We start from the raw sequence: 24,502 nt of genomic DNA, 5'->3' as shown, positions 1-24,502 counted from the left end.
GCTGCTCTGGTTCACCAGAAGCGGCTTAGTCATGCCAGCCACATGACCTGGAAGCTGTACGCCGGCTCCCTCGGCCAGTAAAGCGAGATGAGTGCCGCAACCTCAGAGTCGGTCATGACTGGACCTAATGGTCAGGGCTCCCTTTACCTTTAGCTGCATGGGTCTAGCATCTCTCTATCTGTCTTTGTCCCTTGCATTTTTACTTTCCATGCTTTGGCTTCTCGGAATTGCCATCCTGGGCTCCTGCACTCAAAACGCATGATTCTCTGCCGCCCACATTTAAATTTTCATTTGAGGGCGGGGGGGGGGGGATATATTCCAAACTGGACCCTCCCCAGCTCCTGCCGGATTCCCACGCCCGCTGCAACCCATTCAAAAGCTGCTCTGCCACCCTTTTCATTTGCAATAAAATGTGCCCTGAACCAGACTTCTCCCACCACGCCCATCCCGGTACACGGAAGAGAGCCAGCTTCTCCCTAATGATTATGCGCCCATAAAACGAAGAGAAAAGTTGGATTAAAACCAAGCAGGTATTGACACCACATCCTCAGGACACCTCCTGCCTTCCCCTCCTGTGACGGGAAGACACACAGGATTTGCAGGCTGTAAATCAATAGCAGTTTGTCCTCACCCGCTTGTAATAGTGCAGATTTATTCCTGGTGATTCATCGCTTCATTATGGAATTTACTACAGGGGACAAATTATTCCATTCTCGGGATGAAGAGGCTGCAGACATGTCTCTGGTCTGTCTGTCTGTCTGTCTGTCTGTCTGTCTGTCTGTCTGTCTCTCCCTCTGTCTCTTTCTCCCTCCCTCTCACACACACACTTGGGGAGGGGGGCTGCCTGAAGACCTCTATTTTTGTTGTTGTTGTTTAGTCGTGTCCTCCTCTTTGTTACCCCCTGGACCAGAGCACGCCAGGCCCTCCTGTCTTTCACAGCCTCCCACAGTTTGCTCAAACTCATGTTGGTAGCTTCGAGAACACTGTCCCACCATCTCGCCCTCTGTGAACAAAGCGAACAGGTAAACTGTTTAAAATATCCAGATTCCTCACCTCAATTCCCCGTCTGCAAAATGAGATGCCTGCCCCCACACAGAAGGTTAAAACGAAAACACTTGCTTATTTCGAAGCTCTCCATGTCTACAGTATAAACCAACCCTCATGTCGCTAATTTAATGCTGTCAAGGCATGTCTCTCCCTGTTCCACCAAAGCTCATCACTTGCCCCCAGAAAAAGAGAGAAAATAATCTGCAGACCACCTCCTGGACTGCAACGGCAATATCCCCTATAACAGCCTGCTTTCTCCCTCTCTTCCTCATCTGAATTGGAATTTAAGGAAGGAGGTATATCAAGCTTGTGTTCCGTAAGGAGCTGAAGAATGGTGCATCTGTTTATCAGCTTTTTTAAAAAAAAAAACAGCAAGTCAGATTCCGGAGGCTCCAGGGCAGGAAAGGAAAGCATTGCAAGTGTATATTAAACAGCGCATCAAATAGATAGCAGCTATCAGGTATTGAAACCCATCTCTCTCTCTCTCCATGAGAGCCCCTCTCCATGTGCTTGAGAGTGCACAGGTGGAGCTGGGAAGCCTGCTATGAGCAGGGAGAACGTCAGCTTAAATTCATCTAATATGTCCTGCATTGTTCATTAATTATTTTTTGCCAATCTTCTTTATCTTCTTTGGCGGTGGCTTCTTCCTTCTATAGGGATGGGCTGATCTGTCAGCACTCAGATGCAGGAACAAAATCTTTCGCTTTATAAGCCCATCAAGTTTTGTGCATCTCAATACCATGACTTCAGGGTTGTTTTAACAACAGTCATTTTCCACATTCCCTTCAAGTCTTTATATGTCTTTTCCCAGGCCTTTTTAATGGTTTTACATTGCCACCAGATTCTTCTTCTTTGGCGATCCCTCATAGCCGAGTAAGATGGTCTTCCATAGACACAGTTTTAACAGTGAATCTGTAAGTAACTGTGGAGGCCAATTCTGGATCCACACGTCCTTCCACAGTGGGGACATTGGTTTCCGGGCGGGAGTTGATCACGGTGAGGGTTTGCCAAGCGTGCCTTCCTCCTAGCACGTTTCTCCCTTTCATCCTGAGTTTGAGTGTCTTCAAAGCCCATGACACCTTTGGGAAAGGCTGTTTTCCAACTGGAGCGCTCGCAGGCCAGTGTTTCCCAATTGTTGGTGTTTATACTACATTTTTTTAATATTTACCTTCAGACAGTCTTTAAACCTCTTTTGTTGACCACCAGCATTACGCTTTCCATTTTTAAGTTCGGAAAAGAGTGGTTGCTTTGGAAGACGATCATCAGGCATCTGCACAACGTGACCAGTCCTGCAAAGTTGATGTTGAAGAATCATTGCTTCAGCACTGGTGATCTTTGCTTCTTCCAGGACACTGGTATTAGTTCGCCTGTCTTCCTAAGTGATGTGTAAAAATTTTTGGAGACCCTGTTGATGGAATCTTTCAAGGAGTTGGAGATGGCGTTTATAAGTGGTCCATGTTTCACAGGCATACAGTAAGGTTGGTAGTACAATAGCTTTGTAAACAAGCATTTTGGTTTCCCTGCGAATGTCCTGGTCCTCAAACACTCTGCACTTTAATCAGGAGAAAGCCGCACTCGCAGAGCTCAGGCGATGCTGGATTTTGGCATCAGTGTCGGCCCTTGTGGAAAGATAACTGCCCAGGTAGGAGAAGTGATCAACATTTTCCAATGTTACACTATTGAGTTGGATTTGTGGTGCTGCAGAGGGGTTATTTTCTGTTTGTTGGTGCAGCACTTTGGTTTTTTGGATGTTGAGTGATAGGCCAAGCTTTCTGTAAGCTTCTGTGAAGATATTTAGGATGGTTTGGAGGTCATCCTCTGAGCATGCACACACTACGTTGTCATCAGCATACTGAAGCTGTATGATGGAAGTTACGGTAACCTTACTCTTTGCTTTCAGCCTGCTCAGATTGAAGAGCTTTCCATCTGTTCCATATATGATTTCTACTCTGGTGGGAAGTTTCCCTTTGACAAAGCGTAGGATCATGGCAATGAAAATAATGAACAGAGTTGGGGCAATAACAATAATAGAGTTGGGCCACCAGATATGGTAACAACCTCTTGTACTTTTTGCTCTCCCTTCCTGTTTTTCTCTGTCGTAGTCAAAGCCTCCCAAATCATTTCACATGGGGTACAATTTTTATCTGCCCAACAGCTCTGCTATTTCAACCCCAGCCCTCCCAGAGCTTCCCAGTGCTGAAACAGCCGACCTCAGCCTCCTCCTGGAACAAACCTGGTCCGTTCAATTAGCCGGGAAATGGCTTCCATGCCTGGCTGTCAAATATCTGTGGTGGAAGCAGAGGAGAGACTTAGGCAGGGGCTTAACCATGCAGCCTGCACAAGGCCTCTATTTACAATGACAAAGTAAGGGACTCTGCGGCACGGCTATTTGTCAAGCGGCTCATTTGACAGCTCCTTCCACTTCAGGAGTGGCACCGTGAAAAATCTCCTTATTAGCAGAGACAGCGGCAATGCTCTGCTCTCGCCCGCCCTGCCTCTCTCTCACAGTAACGGATCAGAAGTCATTGGACAGGACTTGTGTGTGTGTGCACCCCTCCTGTCCGTTCCCCCGCACAACTCCAATCCGTTAGGAGTCCAGCTTGTCCTCCAGCGACTCAGACCGAAAACAATGTCAGTCCAAGGGCGGCTAAAGGTCTCGCATCCAGCTTCAGCGGCAATGGTGGATGAGGCCCAGGACATTTCCCCTCCTCAGACAGAGCTGCATTGCACGGGCGGAGGGAGGTGCTCCCAGATCTCTTGCAAAGTTACTGGTGATGCTGTTGTGTGTCCACAACACATGTTTATTTAATGTATTTTTAATCTTTTGTTGGAAGCCGCCCAGAGTGACTGGGGAAACCCAGCCAGATGGGCAGGGGAGAAACAATAAGTTGTTCCTCCTCCTCCTCTTCCTCTTCTTCTTCTTCCTCTTCACAGCAGTGGCCTGTCTCTCAAGGATGTAAATGTAATAGCAAAAAAGAAAAGAAAATATGTCGCCTCAAGGTAAGCTTATATGATCACCTCAAGGCAGCTTACAGAGAAATAATAACAATTAAAATATTGGTGGGCAGGAAACAATAATTAAAAAAACAACTAAACAATAGAATTAAAACTCTCTCCAGATCTATATGAAAAACATACAGACAATTACTGTATATGGTGGACTTCTTGCAAGCAACACAGATCTTGAAGCAGCTACTAGAATTTTCAGGCCAGCTATCCTAAGTGCTTTTAGAACAGGCATAGGCAAACTCCGGCCCTCCAGATGTTTTGAGACTACAATTCCCATCATCCCTGACTACTGGTCCTGTTAGCAAGGGATGATGGGAACTGTAGTTTCAAAACATCTGGAGGGCCGGAGTTTGCCTATGCCTGTTCTAGAAGAACAATATTCGTTCTGCATGAATCCGTGTGTGTGTGTTGTTGTTTTTTTAAACGAAATGTTGAACCGCCAAACAGCTCTTACTCTCAGAACGTTCTTCCTGTTGGTTAGTCTGAATCTCCTTTCTTGTCATTTGAATCCCTTGTTTGGGTCCTCCCCTCCAGGGCAGGAGATAACAAGCTTTCTCCATCTTCCATGGAGCAGCCCTCATGGAGATCAGAAGATGACTTTCATAGCTCCTCTCAGTGTCCTTTGATCCAGGCTGGACATACCCAACTGTGCCTCATTGTCTTGGTTTCCAGGCCCTTGATCATCTTGGTCGCCCTCCTCTGCCCACCTTCCAGCTTGTCAACATCCTTCTTAAATTGTGGCACCCAGAACAGGGCATAGGACTCCACGTGGGGGTCTGACCAAGGCAGAATAGAGTGGGATGCAGCCCAGAATCACATTAGCTTTTTTTACTTCTGCATCACAGTGAAACGTGTCCTGCTGAAACACTTATGGTACCCAGTCCTGCACGTTCCTCAGGAAGCCCCTTAAGTACCTTTTATCCTGTGAAGAGGACTAACAAGGAGATCTATGACCCCTTGACGTTGTGGGATATGATACACAGATAGCAGTCAAGTACAACATTCCTTGTTTTCCTAGAGTGGCCTTGCAAGGGGATGTTTGCTCCAGCCAGTCGGAACTTCCTGTTTCCTCCTGGGCTGAGACATCCTTCCTCTTGCATATGACTAGAGGTGGGAGTGATCTTACCTGTGCAGGTAACAAAACCACAAGGCACATAGCCCTCCTCCTCTCTTTCCTCTCTTCAACTTCCTCCTTCATTGGAGCAACAGCTCTGTTTAGCTAGAGATGCCAACAGAGGACAAAGAGACTATCTCCATATGGGGTAGTTCCACATGAATATACTTTGCAACTAAGTCTGCCTTCAGGGATCCATCTGTGAACTGAATGTGTGAGTAAACTTCTTTTATATACTTTACACAAGATTGTGGCATGTTTATTCTTTTAAGAGGGATATAAGGGATCTTACCAGGAGTCTAATATTGAGAGGTTTAAACAAAGCCTTCAACAAGCGAACCGCTGTGCGTTTAAAAGGGGAATGTAAAACTCTGCTAAGTTATAGAACTTGCTAGCGCAAGTTAGGAAGGATATTATTAAACAATATATCCTCTCCTGCCACCCTGAACATTCCCACAGATGTAAGGAAAGGGTGAGCACCTCAGGCCTCTCTTCACAAGTGCTGACTGCAATGAGGGCATTTTTAAACAGGTCTTGCCCACAGCCCACAAAACATGGTCACTGCCTTCCCCTTAAACCATCCCAGATGGATTTTAACCCAGTGCATGGTTGAAGTAGTGGTTTGTTGTTGTTTAGTCGTTTAGTCGTGTCCGGCTCTTTGTGACCCCCTGGACCAGAGCACGCCAGGCCCTCCTGTCTTCCACTGCCTCCCAGTTTGGTCAAACTCATGCTGATAGCATCGAGAACACTGTCCAACCATCTCGTCCTCCGTCATCCCCTTCTCCTTGTGCCCTCCATCTTTCCCAACATCAGGGTCTTTTCCAGGGAGTCTTCTCTTCTCATGAGGTGGCCAAAGTCTTGGAGCCTTAGCTACAGGATCTGTCCTTCCAGTGAGCACTCAGGGCTGATTTCCTTAAGAATGGAGAGGTTAGATCTTTTTGCAGTCCATGGGACTCTCAAGAGTCTCCTCCAGCACCACAATTCAAAAGCATCAATTCTTTGGCGGTCAGCCTTCTTTATGGTCCAGCTTTCACTTCCATACGTCACTACTGGGAAAATCATAGCTTTTACTATACGGACCTTTGTTGGCAAGCTGATGTCTCTACTTTTTAAGATGCTGTCTAGGTTTGTCTAGTAGTGGTAGGGGGTATTTATGCCATAAGCTTGGCACCTGTTTGTCTCATATGACAATGGAGAAATGTGTGCCTTTCGTGGGTGAAGGCAAACCGTTGGAAGGTTGCACCTTTTAATCACATCCCAGCTGATCGCGAACAGGCATGTAATTAAAACGGGGCAGCAGTAAATCTCAGCTAGGTAGTTCTGGGCTCTTAGCAGAGTGAGGAGGGTTGCTCCTTACCTATTGGCACAAATTTCATTTCTCATTAAGTGCGGTCGCAGGAAGCCTCCATGCTAAGTGAAGGGTTCCTAACTCCAACCTTCTGATATATGGGCCTGATTATTTTCTGAGCGCTTCTCCCCTTGATTATTATTATTATTAATGAGTTATATAAGCTCCTCAAGCAAATAATTCAAGGGAGGCAGGAGGCAGGCAGGCCTGCTTCTGACATCGGGTGGAACGAACGCTTGAAAATTGCCACCCAAAATCAAGCCAAACTAGGATGGATGAGAAGAGTACACAAAAATCCCAATGATTATTGTATAGTGCTTCCTCAAACTAGTGCCCTCAGACTGCAGCTCCCATGGAATTATGTGGAAAACACTGGGAAGGCAAAGAGTCAGGGACGTATGCTTTTTTTTTGGGGGGGGGATATAGCTTTGCTAATAAAAGAATGAAACATTTAAACTGCGCTTTCAGCTTCTGTTGGCCCTTTGCAGCTCAAATTCACTCTCTGCAGCTGCTCAGAAAACGCAGCAGGAGGAGGATCCTTTCTGAGCAAATATTAGAGACCAGAATGTCTGAAATAATAATTTAGCTGTAAGAGAGAGGTGGGGGGGGGGGCGAGAAAGGGAGCTCTCTGGCATTTAAAGCCTGGTGTTAATTCAGAATTGCCTGTGTGGGAGAAAGCTCCTCTTTGCAAATGCGAGAGGTCCCTCCAAAAATGCTCAGCCGAAACAATTAAGAGGCTGTTAGCGTTTTATTTGGGACACTAAATAATTAAAGTCTATTCATTGTCACGGTTTTGAAAAATGACAGCTGCAGCCCAGGCAGATGGGGCTGGTCGGACTCTGAACAGAAGCCAATGGGCAGCGCAAAGACATTCGTGGTTTGAAAGACGCTAAACCTTGGAGGACAGAGTTGAGTGGACCAACTGGGAAAAGGAATATTCAGGCTTCTGTGCCACACAGAGCTCTTTGTCTGATAGCAAAGGGGGATCTCTTCTGTAGGCCCTCGCTCAGCTGACAGGAGTGTGCTCTTGTGTATATTAGGAAAAATTGATACTACATCACTAGTGAATTTTTGTGAGGTTGTTTTTGGTTTTGCTTAATGCAAAGTGCTGCAGAAATACAGAGAACTGAATTTAGGTTGGGGGGGGGGGGATCAGAAACAGTGACAAAACCGAAACTGAGAAATTAATTGACCCCTATTTTGGATGATCACTCCTCCCATCCCTGCTTTGCTTTCTGAAAATTTTCCACTCAGAAGCCTTTTCTACATGATGGGAAATTTAAAGCCTTGAGCATCTGAATGCAAGGTTTGCAGGCTAGCCAGCCGCCCTCCAGCAGGCTTGATCTAGGCTGTGGGACGGAGGAGAGAACAGCCCATCTCTGCCAGGGGTTCATCTCCGCTGAGATGCGATGCCCACCCTTTTTGAGAAACAGCCTCTCTGGCAGCTCAATCAGCCGCTGAAATGAATTGGAATGATGCGATTGCAAAGCCCTTTGAGCAATTGCTTTCTGAAAGACTGGAGGGGTCAAGAAGGCTGGTACGGAAACGTGTCTCTCATCTGTAGCACCGCCTGGCACCACCAGGAGCTTGGTTCAGAGCTGAGTTTGGCTTCAGGCCGTGCAGACGTCAAAGCCCTCCAGAGGCGGGTGGAATTGGCAGCAGAGAGAAAAACCCTCTTGGGACACGAACGGTGGCCTCATATGAACGTAAGAAGAACTCTGCTGGATCAGGCCAGGGGCCCACCTAGTCCTGCATCCTGTTCTCACAGGGGCCAACCAAAGCAGGATTCGAACACAAGAGCAACCCTTTCGCCTCCTGTGGATTCCAGCAACTGCTGCTCAGAAGCATCACTGCCTCCAACTGCAAAGGCAGAGTAGAGCCATCCTGGCTAGTGAAATAAAGAAATTAAATGTTTATATATATATAATATATATATGTTTATATATATAAAATAAATGTTCATACATGTACCAAAACTTACATAAATATATAAACCACATGTCTGAAGCAGCACAGGAGGACCGCCCTGAAACCATTTTCACTCCCAAACTGACCAAATGTTTTCTCTACAAGGTTGAAGGAAAATGGAAAAGGCTCCCCATTGACTTTTCCTTCACAAATCCTGTCTTGAGGGTATGTCTGTGTATGAATAGGGTGAGCCTGTGACCTGGCTCAGGAACTAAGTATTTATCATTACAAAAGACTGGCCAGGCTCCCCAGAGTGTCCAATCAAGTGACCATTAATAGGTAACCTGCCAGACAGGAGGTAAACAATGCACTCAGATTTCTGTTGTAGACCGCCCTGTCTGTGATGTATGTATGATGTTTCTGGGAGTGGTCTTGTACTCCAGGGCAGCCAATTTAAAATGTCTATATAAGAGTGGACACAACTTTCTTCAGGGTCCTCCTCCTTTCCACCGTGTGAGGGGAGCACCCTGTTGCAACAGATCAATAAAGATCAGGCTTATGAGCTGCTTTGCTTCTCAATATTCTCTGCTTGGCCTCTGTTCTTTTCTCCTACCGATAGAGAACCTGCAAAGGACTCTATAAGGGCTCTTGTGTCCCCATAAGGGAATAAGGGCAGATTTACGTTTATTACACCACCAACTTAGATAGCTTTAAAAGAGGACTGGGCAAATTAATGGGGGTCAGCAAAGGCTACGAGTCTCAATGGCCAGGCTCTGCCTTCATGGTCAGAGGCAGCTGAAAACCAGTTTCTGGAAAAACCCAGGAATGGAGAGTTGCTCTTCTGACTGAACCTACTTGCTAGTTTCCCGTTGAGGCATCTGTTTGGCCACTGAGAAAACAGGATGCTGGACTCAAGGGGCCCCATTTGGCCTGATCCGGAGGCTCGTCTTACTGTCTTAGACGCCAAAAGGAATGCATTAATCTTCAATTGACCACACAAAAAGGGGTCAGGCTGCAAAACCCGAGCCTGAAATCCTTCTGCCACCAGTAGTCCAGTAGCCACGGGCCTGATCCGGCAGGAGCTTTTCGTGTTCTCATGCTCTTAAAGTCCTCCTTCACTTAGCGCGTAATGAAACTGTGGAACTCGCTGCCACAGGAGGCAAGCATGGCCTCCAAACTGGACTGGACAAATTCATGGAGAGGGAGAGGGCTAACAGTGGCTGTGATGCTTCTGAATCCCAGTGGTGGAAGAGGGATCTTGTGCTTGGATCCTGCTTATGGGTTTCCCAGGGGGACATCTGGTTAACCCCAGAGAGAGCAGGATGCTAGCCTGGGTGGGCAATCATTGGCCAGGTTCTCCTTAACGTTCTTCAGTTTAATGGCTTGGGCGTGATGGATTGGTCCTGGGAGGCCGTGTGCTGGCGATTTTACGGATGTTCTTGAAGGACACTAAACTTTATGAATGATTGCCATTGAGACATAACCAGCAGGCTACACACAGCCTCTCCTGGGGCTTTGCAAAGCCATGGCAACCCAAGAGGAGGAGGAGGAGGAGAGATGGAGAAGGAGGCAGCTTGCCCTTCAAACTGAACTGAAGCTGTTGAAGGTGCAGGAACCCTGCTGAGAGCCAGTGTGGTGTAGTGGTTAAGAACGGTAGTCTCGTAATCTGGTGCACCGGGTTCGCGTCTCCGCTCCTCCACATGCAACTGCTGGGTGACCTTGGGCCAGTCACACTTCTTTGGAGTCTCTCAGCCCCACTCACCCCACAGAGTGTTTGTTGTGGGGGAGGAAGGGAAAGGAGAATGTTAGCCGCTTTGAGACTCCTGAAGGGGAGTGAAAGGCGGGATATCAAATCCAAACTCTTCTCTTCTGCTCTACACAAACACAGACACACAACCTGCCCTGGGCTGCCCTGTTTATGCCAGCTCACTCCTTTCCTCTGAAACCCGGCCAGCTTGATTGATAAGCTCCTCCTAAGTCCCTGTCACTTAAAGAGGCTGGCGGGGAAGGGATCAATACCTGGCAGTCATAATAACCAAAACGGCTCTAATTTGCAAGAAGAAACGAGCTGGGCCTGTCTCCCCTTTGCCCTCTCGTGAAAGGGCTCCAGTTTTTCGGGCTGCTAATTTCTGTAGAAACTGTTACCCTTGCCCATTAGTTGAGCTCTGGGCCAGGTGGATTTAAGGCTTTGGGGGAGACAGGGCTGGCTGCTGCCATATGATATAATTATATGCACATTTGCAGCTTGGGAAACTCAGGAGCGCAACGTGGGGATTCCAATTACAAGGAGGGAGATTCCAATTAAACATGATAAATGTTTTTTTTCTTAATTGTAAGAGCTGTTTGACCATGGACTAGACTCCCTGAGAAGGTGGTGAGGAGGTCGAGGAAATAAGTTAATGAAAGATAAGGATAAATATTGGATGTGTTTTTTAATTGATTTTGTTTTTCTTTGTGTTTTGATGTATTGTGTTTTTTGTTTTTGTTTTTTCTCTCTTTTTTAGTTTTTCCTCTTCTTTTTTTGTGCTTTTTTCTCTGTAACTTTTAAACTTCTAATAAACATTATTTTTTTTAAAAAAAGAGAGAAGGTGGTGGACTCTCCTCCTTTGGAGGTTTTGAAGCAGATGTTGGATGGCCATCTGTCAGGGATGCTTTAGCTGAGATTCCTGCATTGCAGGGGGTTGGACTAGATTGACCCCTGGTCAATAATTCTATTATTCTATGTAGGCAGGTGTCAGCCTCTCTGCTGGCTCTGGGTGGCAATATGGGCACCATGCAAGCCAGAGTCGGGAACCACAGGCCTAATGTCCCTCTCCTTGCCTCTGTCCTCTCTGTCCAGCTCTGCGGACACCCCAGACCTCTCCCTGACCCTGTTTGGCAGACTCAAGTGCTTCTGTGCCCTTTTGCTGGCCTGGCCTGGTGCGAGGAAACCCCTGGATGCCATGCTGCTGGTGTGTCACCTACTGTGAGTCACACATCTGCCTCTGGCCGCACCGAAGAGCATAGGAGAAGTCCTGCAGCTGGATCAGACCCAAGGCCCACCTGATTGTGCAGCATCTTCCTGGCATGCAGAAGGTCCCACCATCCCCTTCCAAGCACCTTGACCTTCAGCCACATCCCAAATTCATCTAGTCCAACCCTCTGCAAATGGAGGATTGTTTTGCCCAACATAGGGCTCAAACTCATCACCCTGAGATCAAGAGTCTCAGACAATTCATGGAGGAGGAGATGGCTTTCGATGGTTGCTAGCGTAATAAACAAAAATCTGCCCTTATTCCCTTATGGGGAACACAAGAGCCCTTATAGAGTCATTTGTAGGGTATCCAATCAAGTGACCATTAATAGGTAACCTGCCAGACAGGAGGTAAACAATGCACTCAGATTTCTGATGTAGACCGCCCTTTCTGTGATGTATGTATGATGTTTCTGGGAGTGCTCTTGGACTCCAGGGTGGGCAATTTAAAATGTCTGTATAAGGGCAGACACACCTTGGTTCTGGGTCCTCCTCCTTTCCTGCGTGTGAGGGGAGCAGGCAGGCTTATAGGCTGCCTGGGGGGCTTTTTCTGAACAAAGAAATCTTATCTCCCAGTATATTGACTAAGAAGACTCTTAGCAGGGTTCATTACTGCTATTTCTGCAATTCGGAAAGCACCCGGAGGAGGACTAGGAACTCCTTGGCCTCCGAGTGGCACACTCTGAACATTGGGGCAGGCGGGGGTGAGGTGGGGGTGCTGTTTAGAAAGCAATTAATCCTAGAATTACCAGCTGTACTTAATGCTGTCTCCAGAGATGTTGTGAGTGCAAAGTTCAAAGCTTTACCAAAGTTTGCACACCACGAAATTGCTGATCTTAAACCGCAGGTTTTTCTCTTCCTGCCTCGGCCTCCAGCTCCTTATCTAAGCCACTTTCCTTCAGATCGTAGCCAGCCTTTCAAATTTTGGATATTTCAAGGCAGTCCACTTTGAGCATGGGATGGCTTATCCCGGCAGGCCCTCCTGACCCACTCACCCCTAATATGTGTGGGTTGAAGGAGCGGGGGGGGGGGGCAGTGCCCTAATTCTTCCTCCTTCCTCTTTAATAGAGGTGTTTTAAATGGCATGAAGATAAGCTCAGCCTCTAGATGGAGCGAGAAACTTTAAAAGCAAAGAGTCTGTGAGTCTGCCTTATCTTATCTCCTCCTGTTCCACAATGTCTAGTGAGCCAAGCTGAACCAAAACTACGGATTTCTCTTCCCTGCTTTGTCTCTACCTGTCAGGATGCATTCACTGTGGCAGGAGAGAATTAACCCTCCGGTTCCACTGCTGTGCAAAGTTGCGGATGAAACTCTCCACACACGTCTTCATTAAGCTGAAAGCAGGGACGTCTCACCCATAGAGGCTAATGGCGCAGGGCGCCAGGGCGCCACGTTCTGGAGGGCACCAGGGTGGAGGTGGAGTCTGGACGTGGCACCTCCCGGCATCAGCTCGCCGCCCTCGCCCGCCTCCGCCATGCCGTGTCCGGAGCCTCTGCTGCTGTGGCCACCGTGGCACGAAGCGGCCAGCTGAACCAGGAGCCACAGCGCCCAGCCTCTGCTTCTTCCCCACCAAAGGAGTTGCCCCCCAAGCCGCTGCCCGCCTCCCCCAGCCCCGCAAAGCTGGGCACATCACTGGCAGCACTGTTGTGCTGGTCCCGTGGGTTAACCGTGAGGCGAGGTCCGAGTCCAGTCCGAGGTTGAGGGTGCAGGATGGAGGCAGTCAGTCAAAGCTGAAGCTGGGTCCAAGGCGGGTGAGGTCAGGAGATCCAGCAGGACAGGGTGCAGGCAGGAACTGGCTACCAACAATGTTGCTCCCGCAACTTGGGACTGGGCTGGCCGGCTTTCATCTTCCCAGAGGCATAGGGTGGCCCTGGTCCACAGGTAACTCGCCTCTCCTGGCCCGGAGGCGAGCCCTCCTCCTGCAGGAACTTAGTTCCCTCCGCCTCTCTGCCCTGAGCCTCTGCAGCTCAGGAGAGGCTGGAGGGTTACTGGACCCAGAGGCAACCTCCGCTTCCCCTGACGGGGCTGAAAGTTGAGGACCTGCAGGCAATGGGTCCTCCATCATCTCAGGAGCCAGAGCAGACTCAGCTGGTGCCTGCACCTGAGGATCCAGCACAGGTGAGGACCCTTCAGGCGCAAGCCCCAGCTCAGCTGGTTCTGGAGGCGGGGAATCCTGTGCAGGCTGGGATCCCTCAGGTTCAGCATCCGAGTCCGAATCCCAGGCCATCACAGCTGTCTTCCCTACAAAAAGGTCAGCACCTCTGGGAAAGGGGGAGGGCCGCCGGATGGATCTTTGCACCACGGCGCCGGGTATGCTTATGATGGCCCTGGCTGAAAGTCTCTCTTAGTCTACATTGTTATAAGAAAAAAAACTGCTCCTTTCCCCTTATGGGGTATCCAAGAGCCCGTATAGAGTCCTTAAGTGGGTTCCCTATTGGTAGGAGAAAATAACAGAGGCCAAGCAGAGAACATTGAGAAGCAAAGCAGCTAGTAAGCCTGATCTTTACTGAACTGTTGCAACAGGGTCCCCACTCACCCCACGCATGAGAGAGGAGGAACCCAGAACAATGGTGCAAAAGCTCTTATATAGACTTTTGAAATTGCCCACCCTGTAGCCCAAGACCACCCCCCCCAAAAAAAACATCATACATACATCACTGAAGGAGGCGGGTCTACAGCAGAAATCCTGTTTGCCAGGATACTTGATAATGGTCACTGATTGCTTTACCTGGGCAGCCTGGCCATTCTTTTGTGATGGAAAATACTTAGTTCCTGAATCCAGGTTATACGCTCACCCTGTTCATACACAAACACTCCCTAAGGACAGGATTTGTAAGCAAAAAGACAATGGGAAGGCATTCCCCATTTGCCTCCCTTACTGCAAAGGAATATTTGAGGTCCTTGGGAGAGTCAAAATGGCTTCAGGATTGCTCTCCTGTACTATTTCAGACACGTGGTTTATATACTTATGCGTGTGTTTGCCTTGGACATTTATGAACCCATTGTTTTGGGTTCCTCTCCTCCCTCTCTGCATGACACAACAAAACAATAACAACATCCCTGAGCTGTCAAGTTGAGAGGATACATTCAGGCATAATATTTGTAACATTTAACAACTTTAAAGATGTGTATGATTTATTACTTGAATGGTACACAAAAGATAAAGAGGTTAAAGAATCGATGATAAAATGGGCGATAGACATTGGGCATAACATTGAGTTGGAAGCATGGATAAAATTATGGAATGAAGGTTTGAGATTTACAGGATGTATGGCGTTGAAGGAGAATGTATTAAAAATGATGTATAGATGGCATTTGACACCAACAAAAGTGCTTAAATGTATAGAAAGAGAGACAGAAAGTGTTGGAAATGTAAGGAAGTAGATGGGGATTACTTTCATATGTGGTGGACCTGTGACAAGGTTAAAAGATTTTGGGAATTAATCTATAATGAACTTTAAAAAATATTTAAGTACGCTTTTTCCAAAAGACCAGAGGCATTTTTGCTAGGTTTAGTGGGAAGAGAGATTAAAATAAAAGATCAGAACTTGTTCATGTCTGCCACAGCCGCCGCGAGAACTCTCTTGGCCCCAAAATGGAAAACACAACATTTACCAACCATCCAGGAGTCGTAGGTGAAGATGACAGACTTTGCGGAATTAGCCAAATTGACAGGGAAAATCTGGGACCATGAGGACCAGAGATACAATAACAACTGGAGTAAATTTATTGAATATTTAAAAGAGAACTATAAAAGTTTAAAGACACTAGCAGGACTGGAATAATACCTTCAATGTAAAATAGTAGAGCTATGACAATAATATACGCAATAAGTATGTGATGTATATACCAGCAGCTGGGAGGGAGGGAAGTCAAGACTCGGCAGAGTCAAAGGGTTTATACTGTGATAATAAGGATTGCTGGAAAAAGGATTATATGAAGAAAACAATAAAAATTTATTCGAAAAAAAGTAATAATAAAGATGTGGGCCCCCACCGTAACACCACCTATGAGTGTTTACAGTGGTACCTCACAAGACGAATGCCTCGCAAGACGAAAAACTCGCAAGACGAAAGAGTTTTTTGTATTTTGAGTTGCTTCGCAAGACGAATTTCCCTATGGGCTTGCTTCGCAAGGCGAAAACGTCTTGCGCCTTTTTCTTAAAACCGTCAATGCATTCCTATGGGAAACCGTGCTTCGCAAGACGAAAAATTCACAAGACGAAAAAACTCGCAGAACGAATTACCGTATTTTTCGTCCTATAGGGCGCACCGGCCCATAGGACACACCTCGTTTTTTTTGGGGGGGGGGAATGAATAAAAAAAAATTATTCCCCCCCCCCAGCTGCGGCTGCCGCCCCAAGCCTTACCGACACTAGCCCGAAGCACGGGGAGTCCTCCGGAGGGCTCCCTGTGCTTTGGGCGGCAGGCTGCCACCCCAAGCCTTGCGCGCTCGGCGGGGCCTCCTGTCGGGCGCGCAAGACTTGCGGACACTTGCCCGAAGCATGGGGAGTCCTCCGGAGGGCTCCCCGTGCTTCGGGTGGCAGGCTGCTGCCCGCAAGCCTTGTGAGCCCGTGGGAACTCCCGCAGGGCTTGCAAGGCTTGCGGATAGCTTCCAGAGGCCTGGAGAGCAAGAGGGGTCGGTGCGCACCGATGCCTCTCGCTCTCCAGGTTTCAGCAAAAACCTGCATTCGCCCCATAGAACGCACACACATTTCCCCTTCATTTTTGGAGGGGGAAAAAGTGCGTCCTATGGGGCGCAAAATACGGTAATTTTGTCTTGCGAGGCACCACTGTATTTAGTTGTATTCTTGTGTCGCAAGGGGTTGAAGTAGAGGACTTGGGCCTCCCTTCCAACTCGACAGTTCTATGATAGAGAGCAAGTCTTCCAGGCTGGCTGTGCACATCCTCAGTGATGGCTTTTCTCTCTTTCCCCCTTATCCCCCCCCCCTACAGCTGGGTAACCTGCCCTAATGTTCTCCCTCTTAATTATGGGGAGAAAAGGGCCTCCCCCAGCCCTGAGCTGCCAGGCAACACCCTTAAACCATGGGCTGGGATGGCTACATCGCCGCCCACCCAAACATCTGGTGTTTTCTCCTTTAAAGAGGGATCCCCTCCTTCTCTTCCCCTTCTAAACTTGGCAGCCTTAATTAACATCGCCCCTGTTCCCAGCTGCTCGGAGCTTTTTTCTTCCTAGGTAACATATTCTCTTTTCTTTTTGCATGAAATCTCTCTGTGGTGTCTTTTTAATTGAAGATGCAATAATGGCAAGTTGCTTTGCTGCAGCTGTTAAACAGTCAAAACCAAGGAGGGGTGTGGAGAATTCCATTAAAACTATCTGTATTATGTCAACAGGCTCAATCCTGCTCTTGATTACCCATGTAGCCCCCGGCAGAACTGAATTACCACCTACAAACACTCGAAAGGAGAGTGCGGTAGTTTTTTTATATTTTTTGAACTTCTTTTCCTGCATCCTGCTAATTTTGAACTGAATGGCTGAGTGATAATCCTAATGGCCTTTGCAGAGCTAACGAGAAAAGAGCTGATAAAAGGGACCCAATTCGCAGATTGCCATCGCCTCTCTCCTGAACGCCACATTGGATCCCAGTGGGAATCTGGAGAGGTTTTGCGTCTGAGTTGTGGAATAAATCTTACAGTGTGAGGGGAAACAAAAACTCTGTGTTGATTCACCTGCCGTAGTTTTCCCATTCCCATCGGGATCTTTAGTTAGAAGGAAATCTAACCACAAGATAATCATTTTAAAAATTACACCAGTGTATTTTATTTTTCCGACATGCCTATCAGGAGAGTGGCTTCACCCATCCGTGCTATGGGTGCTCTGAACATGGTACAAAGTGCAAAGCATTTATACAGTAGTTGACACACAAAAAGCATTTCAGTCACTTCCTCAAATATTCCAGAAAATTACAAGAAGTTGCAACAAGTTTCTAAAACGTGTTTGTCCTTTTAAATCGGCTTACATGGCGGTCCTTCTGCTTTGCTGGTAATCTGCAGTTATATGTGCTTGAACATTTTTGCACAATCTTGTTATTGGCGGCTTTTTATTCTCCCCTATGAACCTTCCTGGGCTCCGAGATCTTTGGGAGGGGACTTTCTCTCCACCCCACCTCCCTCTCAGACTCTAAAACTCCCTCCCTGGAGGAGCCCCGCTGGCTCCGTCCTTGTGCTTCCACCAACAATCCTCACTTTGTACTAGGAACTGCCTGTTTTTTGTGGAGTAGACGGGAACAATATTAAAGAATATAAATCCGTGTGGAAAAAACGACAGTATATACAGTACAATGAGAATGATTAGAAGACTCTTTTTGTCAGAAGTCTTTTTTATTTAAGTGTTTATTTAAGTATTAATTAGGAAGATTAAGTTTTTTAATGCATGTAAATCTGCTTTTTCTTCTTTCTTCTTTCTGTATTTTCTTCTATTCTTTTTTCTTTATTGTTTTTTCTTTAATTTTCTTTTAGTAGTATGAGATTGTAAATTCTTTGTATATGTGTGTAATTTAAATTAATAAAGATTATTTTTTAAAAAGGAACTGCCTGTTTCTTATTTATTGATATTTTATGTGGAAAAATTCAAATATGCAGCAGTAAAGTGATGCGAAAAGGGGGACAAAAACAAAAAACACACAACTTTGTAAAGGGGAAGAAAACCATTATATGAGTACCCTAACCCAGTCCTTTGCAGCCATTGTGAAAGTGTCACCCCCCCCCCCATCATTTCCATGATGTAAAACTACTGGGGCGCCCTTTGATATTGGCAGCCACTCAGAACCAATATTTTTCCAAGGGTGAGACGTTCTTGAACAATTTCTTTAATGCATTGGGTCCAAACGGACCTTCCATCAAGATTAAGGCTTGGCATCTCTTTGCTCTCGCTGTCTCCCCAGAAAAACATATTTACTGAGCTCACAATGCAGAGCTTGCCATGTCAGATGCTATTTACGACTCTGTTCCGCTCCTGATTGCGGTACTTCCATGCCGACCGGGGCTACCAGTGGCAGAAAAATTTCAGGCTTAGCTGCAGGCAGGACTTTGTTGATTGACCCCCAGCTTTTTAGGTGGTCTCTTCTTGTTGTTGTTTAGTCGTTTAGTCTTGTCCGACTCTTCGTGACCCCATGGACCAGACCACGCCAGGCACTCCTGTCTTCCACTGCCTCCCGCAGTTTGGTCAAACTCAGGCTGGTAGCTTCGAGAACATTGTCCCACCATCTCGTCCTCTGTCGTCCCCTTCTCCTTGTGCCCTCCATCTTTCCCAGCATCAGGGTCTTTTCCAGGGAGTCTTCTCTTCTCATGAGGTGGCCAAAGTCTTGGAGCCTCAGCTTCAGGATCTATCCTTCCAGTGAGCACTCAGGGCTGATTTCCTTCAGAATGGAGAGGTTTGATCTTCTTGCAGTCCGTGGGACTCTCAAGAGTCTCCTCCAGCACCAGAATTCAAAAGCATCCATTCTTCGGCAATCTTGATGGTCCAGCTCTCACTTCCATACATCACTACTGAGAAAACCTCTTCTTACACATCAATATATTCTTAGATGCCAAAAGGAATGTAAGAAAAGCCTGCCAGATCAGGCCCAAAGGATCTATCTAGTCCAGCACCCTGTCCTCACAGTGGCCAAAGAGATGCCCCCAATAAGACACAAGTTTCAGACAGAAGAGCAACTCTCTCCACCTGGGATTTCCAGGAGCATTGCTGACTCCCAACATGGTGGCAGAACATGGCCATTGTGGCTGCAGCCCCCAATAGCCCTCTCCTCCATGAATTTCTCTAATCCTTTATTTCATAGAATGGCCACGTACCATCTAGCCCAACCCCTTGAGGTGCAGGAATTTCAGCCATTTCAATCAAAAGCCATTCCGGCTTGTTTTATTACACATTTAATTCATTGCATAATAATTCAGAATAAGTGTACTTTAGAGAATTGGTAACTTTGGTATGATCTTTGGTAGAAGGTCGAAGGGGACACCACATGAGTAGGGAGGTCCTGGAAGCATGGGATTGGAGAGTTGGAAAGGCTGCAATGCAGAAATCTCAATGAAAGCACCCAGGTCAACGGTCAGATTTTGCAAATGTTAAACTCCATTGTATCCTGTTGTTAACGTAAAAATCCGAGGGCTCCCTTGGACAAAAAACAAAGACACCAACCTGGATAACTTGGAGCAAAACAGCAGCCTATAGGCTTGGCCTTTATTGATCTGTTGCAACAGGGTGCTCCCCTCACCCGCAGGAGAGAGGAGGGACCCAGAAAAATGGTGTGCAAGGCCTTATAAAGACTTTTGAAATTGCCACCCTGTAGATCAAGACCAACCCCAGAAACATCATACATACATCACAGAAGGGGTGTAACCTAAGACCACCCCCCAGGATACATCACACCTACATCACAGAAAAGGCGGTCTAAAACAGGAATTTGAATGTTGTTTTTCTCCTGTCCTTGTTTATCTCCTGTCTGGCAGGTTACTTGATTGGATTGCCTGGGGAGCCTGGCCAGTCTTTCGTAATGATAAATACAGTGGTGCCTCGCAAGACGAAAAGAATCCGTTCCGTGAGTCTCTTCGTCTAGTGGTTTTTTCGTCTTGCGAAGCAAGCCCATTAGCGGATTAGCGCTATTAGCGGTTTAGCGGCTATTAGCGGCTATTATAGGCTTAAAGGATTAGCAGATTAGCTGCTAAAAGGCTATTAGCAGCTTAGTGCCTTAGAAAAAGGGGGTGAGGAGCGGAAAAAAAACCCCAGGAATTGCAAGACATTTTCATCTTGCGAAGCAAGCCCATAGCAAATTCGTTTTGCGAAGCACCTCCAAAACGGAAAACCCTTTCGTCTAGCGGGTTTTCCATCTTGCGAGGCATTCGTCTTGCGGGGCACCACTGTAATTAGTTCCTGGGCCAGGTCACAGGCTCACACCCTATTCAAACACAGACATACCCTTAAGACAGGATTTGTGAAGGAAAAGACAATGGGGAGGCTTTTCCAGTTTGACCTTGCAGAGAAAACATTTGCTCAGTTTAGGAATCAAAATGGTTCCAGGTTGGCCTTCCTGTGCTGATCTATGTATGTGCTTGGTTGGTACACTTATGAACATTACCATATATCTAAAACCATAAAATTCCTATCACACTGTGAAATATCAAAAACAAACATCCCTGGATGTCAAGTAGCAGCAATTCAATATATCTAGGGTGTATCTGGTAGTGAATATTGCACTTCAAAATTCAGAGGGCAATTTGGAGAATCTGGTAGGAATAACCTTTGCTTGCCTCGCTCTCCTTGGTAAAGCGCTTTTTGGATACACCGCTTCCAAATAGAAATGATTTGCTGTTGACATAGTAACCAGGATTAATGTATTATCTGTTTGTACAGACAGTGAGAAATGAAACAAACAGAAAAATGAAGCGAAAAGCCTCTTCTGAATATTGAAGCATAAATGGAGAGAAATGAGGTTACAGAATACAATTTAAGTCACAGAAATGTCAGTTAAGTGGCTGAAAATTCTAGTCACCGGAGAGTAAGCCTCATTGAAATCAATGGGACCGAGCAGATGTAAGAGAACACATAAAAACTGAACGAACACAGAAGCTGGGTGCCCAATAACTGAAGGTTGCTCCTTGCAGGAAGACAGTGTTTCACTTTCACAGCAAGGAAACTAATATTATTGGGTCAGACTCGCATAGGTAGGCAAACTAAGGCCCAGGGGCCAGATCCGGCCCAATCACCTTCTCATGCAGCCCATGGACGGTCCAGGAATCAGCGTGTTTTTACATGAGTAGAATGTGTCCTTTGATTTAAAATGCATCTCTGGGTTATTTGTGGTGCATAGGAATTCATTCATTCCCCCCACCCCAAAAAAATTTAGTCCGGCCCCCCACAAGGTCTGAGGGACAGTGGACCGGCCCCCTGCTGAAAAGGTTTGCTGACCCCTGCGGCCTAAATCATTTTGGCTGCACTTTTCTGAACCTTTTCCAACTCTACAATGTCTCTCTCTCTTAGGCAAGTCCCCCAGAGCTGTACATAGTATTCCAAATGTGGTCACAGCCAAGATTTGTGTCACGGAGTAGACGGATGAAAGGGCAGATTTCTTGCATAAGGCAGTTTCATAGATAATTTGGAGGAGGAAGGCTAATACTTTGCTGTCATTTGATCATGTATATTTTTTGCGAAGAAAAGCAAAGATCCAGACTTTATCCCAAGTCTTTGAAGTTGCTCATATCTGAGATACAATGATTCTCTACGTGGAACTTTAAGCATTGGTGTACAGGCAGATTCGAGTTTTCTTGGCAGGGATACTGGAGTGGCTTGCCGATTCCTGCTCCAGGTGGCTCACGTTTGGTCAAAACTCTCCACTATGACCTATAACACTATGATCAAACACATCCATTCTTAAGGAAATCAGCCCTGAGTGCTCACTGGAAGGACAGATCGTGAAGCTGAGGCTCCAATACTTTGGCCACCTCATGAGAAGAGAAGACTCCCTGGAAAAGACCCTGATGTTGGGAAAGATGGAGGGCACAAGGAGAAGGGGACGACAGAGGACGAGATGGTTAGACAGTGTTCTCGAAGCTACAAACATGAATCTGACCAAACTGCGGGAGGCAGTGGAAGACAGGAGTGCCTGGCGTGCTCTGGTCCATGGGGTCACGAAGAGTCGGACACGACTGAACGACTAAACAACAACAACAACAGAGGCAGATTCGGGTCCCTTTGTGATCACAACCATGCCCCCTTCTAAGATTACGAAGCACCTTGGTTCTCAAATGCCTTGGTACTCAAACAACTTTGAACCTAAACACTGCAAACCTGGAAGTAAGTGTTCCAGTTTGCAAACTTTTTTGGGAAGCTGAATGTGCTCCGTTTTGAGTGTTACACTTCCACTTTGAGTGTCACACTTCTGTTTTAAGCATTCATTTGAGTGTGATGCTGGTCTGACTGTTTTTGCTATTTATTTTGCCTTTTTGTTTTTGCAGTTTTTTGTTTCGTTTTTGTGACTGTGTGGAACCCAGTTCAGCTACTGATTGATTGATTGTGTGACTGATTGTGTGGCTGCAGTACATTGTTTATTGCTTTCATTTTGTGGATCAATGGTCTCATCGAATAGTAAAATTCATCTTTTAGGGATTGTTTTTAAAAGTCTGTGAAATCTACTCGGAGTCGAGAGTGGATTTCATGCTCTTTATTCGGCTCATAGTGGTGAGGAGGAATGAAAGTTCCCCCAAAGTATTTGCTTTATATACATTATTGACACAATGGGCCGCACGTGATTGGCTAATTCCGGAATTCTCCTGTAGGCCAATCAGGTTGTGGATTCACTTCCACCTGGAGCTGGATTGGTTGGCTCCTGCAGACCAATCATACTGCTGCATTGTTCTAGGACCAATCAGACTGCTGCATTTTGGATCCTATTCAACTCAGTACATAACAGTCTGGAATGGATTAATCTGTTTTGCATTACTTTCTATGGGAAAACGCGCCTTGGTTTTGGAACGCTTTGGTTTTGGAACGGACTTCCGGGACAGATTTAGTTTGCGAACCAAGGTACCACTGTAATCATATAATTATGCAACAATAACAATGTATTCCAATGATCAACACAGATCTCCGCATGCTGCCTTGCAGCTAGATTTGCTGCATGCAAAGCAGTAGTGCAACCTCTGAGCTGCAGGTCTGTCTGCATCTGCATCCCTGGGGCTTCTGATCCTGCTGTCACTCAGCGGATAGGATCACGGGCTGCACGTCTTTCTAAAACAAGTTAAATAAGCTGCCAGGGTTCTCTGCTTCGTTGCCACCACACACCCACCCTGCTTTCTTGACAGCTGTAAAGGGGAGGGACGACTGGCGCTGAGTCCCTATGGGGAGGATGCTGAGGCTGTTTGGGGACCCAGCTTGCCCAGTCTGTTCTCTTGTCCTGCCAACTGTTCTTGTGAAATAATTGGTACCATCCATCTTTACACCCCACAGCTGCAGGTGACTGGATGAGGGCAGCCCCACGTCAAGGCAAGCCAGGCGTGGGCGGTGGAGGTGCCGGTTTGAAGCGCAAAGACTCTCAAAATGTGTTCTTCTCCTGCCCAGGTGAAATCAATATGTTATTAGCGCACTCAGTAACACTCTCTGTGTTAACAATCTATCACCTTTTAAAGAGATGGGCCTTATCCTAGAATGGTAGAACTGGAAGGGGTCCCCCAGCGGTCATCTAGTCCAACCCCTTGCACTGCAGGAATCACAGCTAAAGAGTCCCTGACAGAAGGGCATCCAGCCTCTCTTAAAAAACCCCATTGAAGGTGTTACGGAAATGACATGGGGGGGGGACCACATCTTTAAATTTGTTGCAATGTTACAACATATTATGCCTCTGTGTATCCTTTCGACTTGACAGCTCGGGGAAGATACCTAGCTTTATAAATTTGTAGAAAATCCATACTCTAACCGACTCTCCTCATTCCAGTGCCGTTTTAACCCTTGCAGAAAGCTGAATTTGGGCTCCACCTCCCTCCAGGAACCAAGAAGCGGGAAGTCACGCAGGCAGCAGGAACAGGGCATCCCGCCATAATTCCCCAGGCGTGAGAGCACAGACATGGCCCCCCACCCAGGGAGCGACCAGGGGGGCAACACTAGACATCCCCAGAGGCAGCTGAGCAAGTCCGGTGTTCTGAAAGCCCATCTCCAGACAAGTCCTGAGGGCAAGGAGAGGTAAAGAGTTCTATTGTTCTTTTGGTGGTGGAGACTTAAGAGGTGTTGGGAAAGGGGTCTGATAAAGTGACCTAATGTTGGACTCGTGTAAGCCTTGTAGACCCCTCCCCACTTGTGACATGCCAGTGATGTAGTGATGATGTATCAGTGATGCCTCTCGAAGTGTATTCTGGGGGAAAGAGGGAAGTTTTAAAAGAGGGTGTCGCCTGAGCCTGTGACCTGGCCCAGGAACTAAGTATTTATCACTACAAAAGACTGGCCAGGCTCCCCAGGCAATCCAATCAAGTAACCTGCCAGACAGGAGAAAAACAATGACAGGAGAAAAACAACATTCAAATTTCTGTTGATTTTGTCGCAGGAAGCCCACCCCAAA

General features: G+C 46.8%; 1 long non-coding RNA gene across 1 annotated transcript in view; it reads left to right on the top strand.

The window, feature by feature from the left end:
* Positions 1-19,593: 19,593 nt before the first annotated feature.
* The window catches only part of LOC310678547, a 206,937-nt gene continuing 202,028 nt past the window's right edge, over positions 19,594-24,502 (top strand). Inside the window, exons 1-2 of the long non-coding RNA XR_014511837.1 lie at positions 19,594-19,966; positions 20,326-20,567. This is a non-coding gene — a long non-coding RNA (uncharacterized lncRNA). The remainder of the gene's footprint in view (positions 19,967-20,325; positions 20,568-24,502) is intronic.

This window comes from Podarcis tiliguerta (assembly GCF_965153285.1).
Source record: "Podarcis tiliguerta genome assembly, chromosome: 5".
Classification (NCBI taxonomy): domain Eukaryota; kingdom Metazoa; phylum Chordata; class Lepidosauria; order Squamata; family Lacertidae; genus Podarcis; species Podarcis tiliguerta.
This window is presented reverse-complemented; position numbering and strand designations above follow the sequence as displayed.